The sequence below is a fragment of the Panthera pardus genome, unplaced genomic scaffold (genome assembly GCF_024362965.1).
Source record: "Panthera pardus isolate Hobbes unplaced genomic scaffold, ASM2436296v1 HiC_scaffold_24, whole genome shotgun sequence".
Classification (NCBI taxonomy): domain Eukaryota; kingdom Metazoa; phylum Chordata; class Mammalia; order Carnivora; family Felidae; genus Panthera; species Panthera pardus.
The window spans coordinates 3326106-3338861 of NW_026526810.1; the positions used below are offsets into that span (position 1 = coordinate 3326106).

General features: G+C 42.4%; 1 long non-coding RNA gene across 1 annotated transcript in view; it reads left to right on the forward strand.

Annotated features, from left to right (window-relative positions):
- LOC109273390 (uncharacterized) overlaps window positions 1–12756 on the forward strand; it is a 28136-nt gene extending 15380 nt beyond the window's left edge. The window contains exons 2-3 of the long non-coding RNA XR_008416978.1: window positions 11769–11824; window positions 12377–12756. This is a non-coding gene — a long non-coding RNA (uncharacterized LOC109273390). The remainder of the gene's footprint in view (window positions 1–11768; window positions 11825–12376) is intronic.

Sequence of the window (12756 nt, forward strand, 5' to 3'; positions counted from 1 at the left end):
CCACAGGTAGACTACACAAAGGAGAACCATTGGTTTCGCAGCGATTCTCCCCCAACTTCCCCATCTCACACTTGAACCCTGACATTTTATGTTCTCTGGCTCCACTAGGACAACTTTCCATTGGGGTAGAGGTGGCCATCTGTAGCAGCTGCAGAGAGAAACCGCTGGCACTTCAATCTATTATGTAGCTACAGAAAAGTCCAAAGAGGTGAGGAGGACATATGAAAGTCCTAGGTAAATCTCATTATTTCCTTCATTTATTTATTCATGAATGCAACAAATATTTATTGAGAACCTACTCTTAAGGTTTCCAGATACAATACAGGAAGCCAGGTTAATTTGAATTTCAGATGAATAACACATTTTTTAGTATAAAGAGGTCCTAAATATCACACAGGATGTATTCATACTAAAAATAATTTATCATTTGCCTGCAATTCAAATTTAACAGGATGTCCTGTATTTTTATTTGTCAAATATAACAACCACACAACTATGACTAGGCATTGTGTTGGATGCTAAAGATGGTGGCTGGGAATGATGGAAAGAATGATAGAAAGGTGGCTGCCCTTCCAAAAGCTTATAAGATTTGGGATAATACAGGCATGTGTGTAAGAATTATATACATACATGTATGGAAAATATGCACATGGACACATATATCAATTAGGTATCCTATACATCCTTTAATGTGAGAAGCCCAGGGGCACCTGAGTGGATCAGTTGGTTAAGTGTCTGACTCTTGATTTTGGCTCAGGTCATGATCTCATGGTTCATGTGATAGACCCCCATCTCAGGCTCTACGCTGAGAGTGCAAGCCTGCTTGGGATTCTCTCTCCCGCTCTCTCTGCTCCTCCCCTGCCTGTGCAATCTCTCTCTGTCTCTCAGGAGAAAAAAATGAGAATCCCAGGTGCTCTGAGCTATGCAGGCGTAACACATATCAGCACAGGGTCTGCCTTTCCCTCAACCCACACCTGTGCCTTCATAGATGGGTCCCTATGCCACTTGATTGAGGAAGAAAATTAAGCCTGTGTTTTGGATGGCTCTGTGTGGCATCCTAACAATGGTCCACATTAACTGATACGATGTTAAGCTTACTCAAGAATGGTCCTGAAGAAACATAGAAGGAAAACTGGCTCAGCAAACACAATTTAACAGCCTGTCTTCTTCGCCATTTTATCTGTAAGAGGAGCAAGCTTGAGTATTTATACTTGGTCATGGGCAGTGGCTAATGGTTTGATCAGTTGGTCAGGGACTTGGAAGAAGTAATACTAGAGCATCAGTGACAAAGACTCTCAGGAAAGAGGTCTGTGGAAATTTTGGAATGGCCCAGAATGCAAAAATATCTGAACCTCATATGAAAGCCACCACATAGTGACTTCTCACTAATCAGGAGGGAAAACTGACTCAGTCTGGGAATATCCATCCACCAGCCTTCTTCCCCAGGGCCACACATGGGCCTGACAACATGGGTCCCTCTTTGTGTAAGCTTATTTGGCTATCCCATTGCCGAGTGGCCAACTTTCAACAGGAACAACTAACTCCAAGCCTTTAGTATAGTATCTTGGAGGACCATCTTGGCACCTGGTGGCTGGTTGGTTCCATCAACCCCCTTCCACCATGCAGAGACATAAATTCCTTCTCAGTGGAAGAGATACATTCTGAATTTTAATTTCTTTTCTCTGCTAGTCGCACTTCTGCTAATTACCTGTACATGTCATTGTATATTAGTGTGTGTGTGTGTGTATGTGTGTGTGTGTAACCACTCTCCTGATCCAACTAAGAAATAATACCTTCCTTGGAGGGGATGAAGCCTTGCAGAATAAAGAATATGCTCAGAACAAATTTGTAATATAGCCTTTCAGGAATATTACAAAGGTCCATTACAACGTCTAGAATTGAGGGGGAACATGACACAATTAAACCTAATGATTCACTAGCAAAAATCTTGCTTTGCCATCTTGGAGTCCCAAGGAGCTCCTCATGCCATTCAACCCATCAGCAAAAATGGGCACTAGAGTGTTGGCTGAGAACCTTAATCCCACCAAGAGGAAAGACTGTTGATTTAAGCAGCCGAATGGGAAGAGTTATAAATAGAACACAGGTGTTCCACTGGGTGTCTCTTAGTTCAGCCACTCCCATGATGCTAATGAGTAAGACCACCAAGGGCTCATATCCTCTGGGAAGGAAGGTTGGCGTCATCTCACTAGGCAAACATTTCCAATCACCATGGTGGGGTGTGAAAGTCTAGGGAACAAGGAAAGCATAGGATATTGGAGAGAGTTGCATATATCAACTATGGCCTTGAAACCAGTTGCAATACAAGGGTCATGGCCTTCTCTGATATTATTATATATATATATATAATATATTATTAATATAAATTAATAGTATAGATTAATGTAAATTAACATATTATTATAGGTTAATAGAATTGATATAAATTTATAATTAATACAAATATATTCATATTATATTATATATTAACAACTATATATTTATATTAATATATTGATATAAATTTAAGTTAATATTATAATATATATAATATATCCACACACAAAGTATATACATATAAACACACATACAAACATAAATTTTAACTGCTATTTCTTTCATTCCATCCATTTGTTTCCCCCTCACACTATTGTTTATGGGTTGTAATGGTTTACAGTTTCAAAATATTGAGACTGGATCAAGGGAGAATCAGGGGGAGCAGACATTGTCCAGAAACCCTGGACTCAGAGCCGGACGCTTTAGCCTCTAGGAGGGATGTGTGCGATGTCTCCTTGGTTGGACAGTGGGGGAGTGAATGAGTTTTCAACATATAAAAGTGAGTGGCAAGTAGCAAGGGGAGAGCTTTGTTTTGAAAGGTAATCATGAGAAGAGTACGAGAAAATGCAGGGTCGCCAAGCAGACAGCAGACGTACAGTGTGGGACGTTGTTGATTTTGGTTTCTCAGTAGCCCATGCCCTTCCCATTTAGGATGATCACAGACGTGGGACTTACTCTGCTTGCCTTATTCTGCTCATTCAGCTACAACAAAATACCATGGACTGAGTGGCTTAAACAACAGATATTTATTTCCTCCCAGTCCTGGAGGCTGGAAGTCGAGGTGAAGCTGCTGGTATGGTCATGTTCTGGTGGGAACCTTCTTTCTGGCGTTCAGACTGCTGCCTTCTTGCTGTATGTGTGTGCTCATGTGGTTTTTCCTTGGTGCCCAAGCATGGACAGACAGAGAGATCTTTCTCTCTTCCTTTTCTAATATGGGCACTAATCATTGCGGGATACATGCATCCAGACCATAACACAGCCCTGTCCTTACAGGGGAGGCTGCACAGTCGAAAGACATTTTTCTCTTCCCAGGTCCCTTAGGAAGGAGTGCACACATGAGCTATGCTTGGATAATCAAGAACTCTCACCCAGACCCTTACTCCCGAAGGAGGGCAGCCAAGAAGAGGGGACAGTGGGTGATTACTTGAGTGAGTGTAGAGCTAAGTCCAGTGGTGTGCGTACAGGGGGGCCAGCAATGCCAGTTACAGGGCAATGGTCTATGATTTGGGTCCCAGGACCAGGGACCAGCCCGTGCTCCTAGCTGTCCAGAACTGCTTGAGCCCTGACAGTTTTCTGACTTGGTGTTCTGGTTTTCCCTGTCACTCTGTACACTGTTTTAGTGGATGAGTGGCAGCTCCATCTGTTTTAGTGGATGAGATTGATTTCTGTGGTTTACAACCAATATCCCTGCCTGGAACAAGTGGTTTGTGCAATAGGAAGGTCTGGGGCGAGTAGAGGAAGTGCAGTGAAGATACATGTCACTGGAGAAGAGGTGGTCAAGGAAAAGGCCAGAGCTTTGGACATGCCATGTGTGGAAGACTGATGTCATGAATAATAATGGTAGGATTTGCAGAAGAGGAATATGGTAAACCAGATGTCAAACTTTAGAAAATGAGGGAAAGTGGCCAACCAGCCACTCTGAAAAAAATGAGGAGGTTGGCATACAATGATTTAGCCAAACCGATCAAGTCTCGGAAGAGCAACGATTTTTACACAAGGTGGAGAACTTAGAGGAGGGAGCAGACACTGGGGGGTAAGGAAAATTCAGACCCAAATCCCGACCCTGAGGTCTGCACAAGGGACAGAGGCAGGGGAGCCATGCCATCTCAGCAGAGTCGGGTTTCCTGTAAGGTGATGAGCACAAAAGGACATTTAGAGAGAGATGAACCATGTAAGGGAGTCTGTCTGCATGGGACAGAAGTTCCACAGATGGGAGGAGAGTGCAGGATGTCCGGCCAGCGGGAGGCTGCCCACGGAGAGATGGAGAGGGTTGATACAGAATGCGGATGACGCCTCCCCCAGGGCGGACCTGAGGCACTGTGTGTGTCATTGGCAAAAGTTCTCCAAAAAAACCAATCCCCCTTCCCATGCACCTAAATAAAGTCAGCTATGTGGCTGTCTGAGTAGACTGAGGAGGTGCACACAAGCTTTGTGTCATGAAACCCTGGGCTCTGCTCCTCAGCCTGTCACCTACTGGCTGTGTGACTCTGCATATGTCCTCGTGGCGCCTTCACCTGTATCGTGAGGATAAGGCTGTGTTACTTAGCTGTGAGGACCACAGTGATGATGTGTCAAAGTGCTTTTTGAGAATAATCTCAAACATCCAGAGAAGTGGCCAGAACGAAAATAACACAGAGAGCACGCGTGTATATCCCTCGCCTGATTTATCTGTGGTCGAATTGTACCTTATTTGCTTCATCATTTGACATTTGCACTCTCTCTCATTCTCTCTCTCTAAATAGGTAAGCTTTGCAGTAAATATATGCAAAAAATACTTTGACCACTTGAGAATAAGGTACATGCATCATGATCCTTAATACCGGTATTTCCTAAGAATAAGGGTATTCCCTTGTATAACTACAGCACAGTGACCAACTGCATGAATTCAACAGGATCCAATAGTTTAATCCAGCTCCGTCGGCTGACCTGGCTCTGACCTTCACAGCATTTCCCCCTCTGCTCTGGGACACAGCCTAGGGTCAGGCTGTGCAGCCGGTTACATGTCTCTACCCCCCTTTAATCTGGAACATTTGTATAGATAGCCTTTCTCTGTCTCATAAAAATACCTTAATTTTTTTTTTAATTCCAGTATAAGTAACACACAGGGTTATGTTAGTTTCAGGTGTACAACACAGTGATTCAATAGTTCTATACGTTACTTAGTGCTCTCATGATTCGGTGTACTCTTAATTTCCGTTACCTGTTTCCCCCACCTGCCCAACCACTTGCCTTCTGGTCTGTTCTCTACATCTAAGAGTCTGGGTTTTGGTTTGTCTCTTTTTCCTTTCTTCATTTGTTTTGTTTCGTAAATTCAGTGGATGAGCGAAATCATACGGTATTTGTCTTTCTCTGACTGACTGATTTCACTTAGTATAATATGCTCTAGATCCATCCATGTTGTTGCAGATGGTAAGCTCTCACTCTTTTTTATGGCTGAGTGATACTCCATTGTGTATACACCACATCTTCTTTATCCATTCATCTATGGATAGACACTTGGGCTGCTTCCGTATCTTGGCTATTGTAAATAATGCTGCAATAAACGTCGGCGTGCATGTATCTTTTCAAATTAGCTTGTTTGTTTTCTTTGGATAAATACCCACTATTGGAAATACTGGATCCTATGGTGTTTCTATTTTTAACTTTTTGAGGAACCTCCACACTGTTTTCCTCCATGGCTGCACCACTTTGCATTCCCACCAACAGGGCACAAGGGTTCCTCTCTCTCCCCATCCTTGCCAACACCTGTTGTTTCTTGTGTTTTTGATTTTTAGCCATTCTGACAGATGCGAGGTGATAACCTCACTGTGGTTTTGATTTGCATGTTGATAAAAATGCCTTTTAAGGAATGACACCAGAGCAACACAAGTTTAAGGCGTAAAACTCAGAAAATAGAGATAAACACAAAGGAAAACCCCACCTGTAAGCGGAGACCTCCAACCAGTCAGGCTGGCTGTTTCTCACCTCTCCGCTCTCCTCGGTGAGCTCCAAGGATCCAGATCCCACCTGCCTCTTCTCTCCGTTCCTCTGGGCTTCCTTGCCCTTAAAGACAACCTCACACTACTCTTTGCACAGCGCAAGCACGTGTGTGTGTGAGTCTGTGGATGTGCTCTTAAAACAGAAGGTCCCATATTAGTCTATCGTACTCTTAGCTCAACAACTGGGCTAGAAAACAGGATTGTGTTAAGCGCCTTTCCCTGCTGCCTCTCTGACCATTTCTCCGGCTGAATGTCCTTTGCTTATTTCTCTCTTTACCCATTTCCCTTCTTTCTACATATCAGGGACCCTTTTCTGTGTGTCCCCAGAGCACTGCCATTGTGCCTTATTGAATCACACTGTGCCCAGTTAATGCCTGGCACATAGTAGGCAGTTAACAAGGAGGTACGGAAAGAATACATCAGTGATGAACTTGAACTATTTATATACGCTTCTGGAGAATGCCATGTTATATTGGAAATTACTCAATCTTGGGATGGGGGTGACTATCAAGGGTCAGCATCTGTATCGCTAGGAAAAACACTGGCTTGTTGAAGGCAACACACCTGTTCTGTTGTCTACAAATTATTAAATGCATTCATGATGATGGGCAACGCAATGGCATCTAAATGACAACAGAGTAATTAATGAAATAAAATAATGTGTAGGGAAAAAATTCAGTCCTGTTTAAATTAAGATGGATGAAAAAACGGGTATAAGATTGGAGCACCAGATGGTATCGATACATTATACTAATTTTCTATTCACATATTCAATTATAGTTTAAATAAAAACTAATATGGGTAATTTGTCTCATGGTGTTTGTATGAACCATCTGATTGTAAATTCCCACAATGTCCAATTTACCCACCAATCTCACACCGCACAATTATTGAGCAAGCAGGGTGTGATCTGCTGGGCATTCCAGAAGGGTTGCTGGCTGCTCTGGGCACTTAGGAGGGAGGTATCATGGGGCAGGAGGTCAGTACTGACTTCTGCTTCCCGACAGTGTGGGTTCCTGATAAAATGCAGGATGCCCAGTTAAATTTGAATTTCAGATACACAAAGGATAATTTTGTAGCACAAATATGGCAGGAGACACATACTTTAAAAATTCACATGCTTTACCATGTGTTTTCTTGCACATTCCTTTATTCTTTGCAACAGACCCTTGAACCAGGACCTCAGACTCAGAGCAAAAATGGAGGCCCCAATGGGCCATACATCCAGGCAAAGCCCAGCAACATCTGAGGACAGAGCTGTGTTCAGTGCCACAGCCGGGGCTTCCCGGAGGAGCCAAGAGGGGCTGGAGTGAAGTGAGACAGGGCCCTCTGGCCCTGCCTGATTCCAGAAACTGATCAGAGCAGGCTCTGCTTTGGGCCAGGCCCAGGGACAGGTCTATATCAGGCCTGAGGAGAAACCCCTGACCCCCACCTCCTTGACATTCCATGCAAAAGAAATCTGTCCACCTGCTTTGTGATATCAGAAATTACTTTAAAATAGAGGAGGCAACTGCAAATCTTCCAAATTTTACAAGAGGTACAGCTTTAAAATAGTTACAGGTAAATTCCGCAAATTTTTATCTGCTGTGTCAGTAATGAGCAATCTGTCTCCACCGGATCCCGTTTCCATGTCTTCCTCATTTACTCCCTATTTAAGTCCTCCCATAGAGCTCAGATACTACTTGTGGAACCTTCCTAAGTCTTCACAGCCTGCAGGGATCTTCCCCTTTTCAGCCTCATACAGCACCTCATGTTTAGCCTCTTGTGATGCATCACTTTATCTTATATGGGGATTTGTGTGTTTGCCTTATCTTTCCTTTAGTAAGAAACTCCTTGGGGTAAAGAATCACATCTTTAGTCTCCAGGAACACATTCAGTGCCTTAACTATAATAGATGATGAGTTATAGCCAAAAAAGAAAAAGCATAAACCATACATTAGAGTTAACCAACACACTTTTTTTCTAATAAAATGAACCGGGGCTCCTTGGGAAAATGTCTGATTCCAGGGCTGGGCGAATAGAATACAAAATGAGTATCTTGTTAAAGGGGATCCAGAAGCTAACTTGAGAGTGCTTCCGCTAATCAACTATGGGATAATTGGAGCCACAAAATAAGTAAGTATAGTAACCCATAGAATAAAATAGGAACCCATCAGCCTTCACTGAGATGATCATGTAAACTAATAAATAAGACCATGTTGCAGAAGAGAAGCTCTCCCAGAAAAATTCCAGTAAAATGTAGAAATAACAATTAGAATCTTGCCATTTGGCAGCAAGTACGGTAATAATTGTATAGGAATCATCAAGGCTGCCAAAACTAGTGGGGGAAAATGTGGCAAGAAATGGCACATGTGCGTATTTGCAATGTATCCCCTCACAAGATACTGTTTAATTACAAAGGAGGAAAAATACCTTCTCAGTGGAGACACCTGGCGGGTATCACCTTAACCTAGGGGTCCAGGTCAGCATCATTGATAATGAGAGAAATCATCACCATGTGACCACCGATATGATGTACTGAAGAATAAGCATAACACTCCTGTGTATCCCTGATGAAAATCTACACCACGAATCTAAACACGAGGAAATGTTCAACAAAACCAATTGGGGACATTCTACAGAAGGCTTGTATGTACTCTTCAAAAATGCCCATCATTCACCAAAGAAAATATACAGGTGGAAATGAGCAGATGAAAAGATGCTTCACATCTTAAGTCACACACACACACACACACACACACACACACACACACACACACACATACACACACAATTGCAAATTAAAGCAACAATGAACTAACACTATGTACCTATTACAATGGCCCGAGTCCGGAACCCTGGCAACACTAAATGTTGGTGAAGGTGCAGAGTGACAAGAGCTCTCATTCGTTGCTGGTGGAAGTGAGAATTCGTAGGGCCACTTTGGAAGACACTCAGGCTGTTTCTTATAAAACCGAACATGCTATTAACACGTGATTCAGCAATCGCACTCCTTGCTGTTTACCCAAAGGAGTTGAAAACATGTCCACACAAAAACGTGCCCAGGGGTGTTGGTAGCAGCTTTATTTAGAACTGCCAAAGTTTGGAAGCAACCCAGGTGTCCTTCAGTAAGTGTGTAGATAAACAAACTGTGATGCATCAGACGATGGAATATTATTCAGCACTAAAAAGAAATGAGCTATTAAGCCCTGAAAAGGCATGGTGGAAACTTAAGTGCGTATTAATAAGTGAAAGAAGCCAGACTGAAAAGGCTACATATTTTATATGCCCAATTATCTAGCATTCTGGAAAAAGCAAAACTATGGAGAGAGTAAAAAGATCAATGGTTCCCAAAAGCTGGGTGGGGAGGTGAAGGGATGAATAGGGTGAGCACACGGGGATTTCAGGGCAATGAATCTACTCTGTATGTATGAATAGTAGATGCATATCTTTACACATCTGTCCAGCCTCCCAGAACTTTCAATACCAGAAGTGGACCCTAAACTATGGACTCTGGGTGATAATGATGTGTCAACGTAGGCTTATCAGGTGTAACAAATGTACCACACTGTTGGGGGGATGTTGATAATGAAGAGGCTGGTCATATGCAGGGGTAGGAAGTATATGAGAAATCTCTGTACCTTGCTCTCAATTTTCCTGTGAACCTGAAACTGCTCTAAAACAGAAAGTCTATTTTCTTTTTAAATGCCAATCATGAAAGACAAAGAAAGACTGGGAACTGCTTTGGGTCAAAGACTAAGGAGCCAGGGCATGTAAATGTAATGTGTGATACCCAATTGGATCCTGGACCAGAGAAGTTTTTCTTTCTGACATTAGTGGGACAACTGACGAGGTTTTAATACCTGGAGATAATTAATAGTAGAATATCAAAGTTAACCTCCTGATTTTGATAATTGTACTGTGGTTATGTTAGAGAATACCCTTGTTTTTTGGATATATATGTTAAAGTATTTAGAGGTAAAGGGGTATAATGCTTTCTACATACCTTCAAACTAGTTCAGAAACAAAGGATAGAGGGAGACACAGAGAATAAAGCAAAGTTGTTAAAATTAACACTTGAGGAACCAGGGTGCAGGTTGTGTAGGGATTTTAAGTGCTATTTTTCCAACTTTTCTCTAAGTCTGAAATTATTCAAAACTTTAAAATGGGGAAAAAAACCCTCTGATGTAAAAAAAAAAAAGCATATATTTGCATGTTCCTAAATTATATAATCATTAAAGATTACTTTAAAAACACATTGTACATGTTTTAAATTTTGCCAAATTTCTAATTTTTTTTATCCCTGAACAGGCCAACAAAAAAGATTTATCTCAGCTTCTGGTTCCCGAATTTCTGGGAATTTGACTTCTTTTTTTTATTTAAAAATTTTTTAAATGTTTATTTATTTTTGAAAGAGACAGAGACAGAATGCGAGTGGGTTAGGGGCAGAGAGAGAGGAAGACACAGAATCTGAAGCAGGCTCCAGGCTCTGAGCTGTCAGCACAGAGCCCAACTCGGGGCTCAAACTCACGACCTGTGAGATCATGACCTGAGCCGAAGTCGGATGCTCAACTAACTGAGCCACCCAGGCGCCCCTGGGAATCTGACTTCTTTTTGTAATTTCTTGGCAATTTTTCTAGAGCACTGATTTCCTTTGATAGAGAATTCAAAATTCAAAGTCAAATGAAAACTCCGATAGAGTTCAAGGTGAGCTGCGTTGTGTCATTATGCAACTCGCCTGTTCTTGTTATGAAAGGGTTTCGTTTCACCTACCACTGCAGTTCCGGTCTCCCTGAGAACCTTTGCACGCACCCCACCCCCCAAAAGTCATTGTCTTCTTGTCCTGTGGTCCTCCTGACCTCCACTCCTCTCCCCCTGCTCCACTACCTGAGGATTGGGAACTTGGCTTGTCACGTGGTCCCCATGGAATCTAGCACAGTGTCTAAAATGTGAAATGCTGCTGAGAACAAACTGAGGGTTGATGGGGGGTGGGAGGGAGGGCAGGGTGGGTGATGGGTATTGAGGAGGGCACCTTTTGGGATGAGCACTGGGTGTTGTATGGAAACCAATTTGACAGTAAATTTCATATATTAAAAAATAAAATAAAATAAAATAAAAATAAAATAAAATGTGAAATGCTGAAAAAATATGTTTATTATGACCTCACATTTCTAACTCTGTATTAACAAAAATATATCCCCTTGAGTTTTTATATGTCAGGTTCACTCGCAGGACTGTTCTTGTGCATGTATTATACTCCTGCACATTCGTCATCTCCTGTAGTCCTTAACATTACCCTATGACACAGGTACTGGTATGCCCATTTGGCAGATGAGAACGTTGAGGCTCAGAGATATTTTTGTTGTTGTTGCTAAAGTTTACATGGTAAGTAAGTGGCAGAGCTAGAATTTGAACTCAGACCAATCTGATGCCAAACATATTCCCCTTCTAGTAACCTCAGTAACTCTCTCTTTCAATCAATTTTTTATTGTAAAATGTAAACAAACAGCCCCATTGAGTAGGCATCTGCTGTTCAGCAGATCCTTACAGATGCTTCTTTCTGTCTCTCTGTCATTCTGGGGGTGGCAGGAGGAATAGAAAATGAAAATGTGGATCTGGGAAAGTAAATTAAATATCAAGTTCATAGCCACGTGGAACTAAGGGGAAAAGCAGTAACTTACTGATGTGCTTTCTGTAGTGTCTGCACTGGAAATTACCTTATAACAGCATGTGCTTCCCACGTTTTATCTTTGAAAGGAAGTGAGAAGATGCCAAGAAGAACCGAGAAGCACCCAGTGCCGGATTCACATCAGGTACCCTTCATCAGGATGGCTGGTTTGTCCAGAAATAATGATACCCTGGGCTGCTGCAGTCCCCCCACACCTGGTCCCCCTTTTCACTGCCTAGCAGTAAACAGAAGCTGTGATTTTGGAAACTGTATACACCAGAGCTGCTAGCTTGAATGGCAGAGCTCCAGCTCATTTAGATCCAGCCCCAAAGTCCCTTACTTCCTTCTAACGTGACTACATACCAAGCAAGAGAAATGCTCTTGAGTCCCCAGCAAGTTAGGTCACTCATCCACCAGAAAGGAGCGAAGGTGAGTCTACAAAGGATGTGTGGGAAAATAACAACAAAAAGAAAACAGCTAAGAGCTAACAGATGCTCACCCTATTTAAAAGAACTTGAAGCAAGACCGAGTAGAATGTAGAACTGAAGGCAAGAAAATGTCCCTTGTCACCTTTTGTCACATACCCCATGACGTAGCCTGGGTCATTAGCAAACATGTTTGGGGAGGAGTTTGGTAAGTGATCCACTCCTCTTGGAGGAGATGCTCTGTGGCTCAATGGGAATTGTCAGGTTTGAAGTCTAGAGAGAAGAAAGGATCCTCCACAAGACAAATATCACCTAGTAGTCCCAGCCATCACCACATGGAGTGGAAGAATCACCCAGCTGATCCCTGCCCAGATGCAGGGTTCACAACCTTAGGCGCTATAACAAAATTGTTGTGGTAAGCCACTAAATTTGGAGGTATTTTGTTGCGCATCAGTAGATGACTGGAATGCTGGCCCTCGGAATCCTCACCTGTAAAATAAAAAGATTGAATTCCACCGGACTCCGTGGCCTCCGAGATTCTTTACGATCTTCAGATAATCCCTTGAAATGTACATTTCGCCTATTTTGTCTGAGTGGTAAATAAATGTGTGCTGATAGAATATCGTGTTATTCCTTCTAGCACTGAGATTGC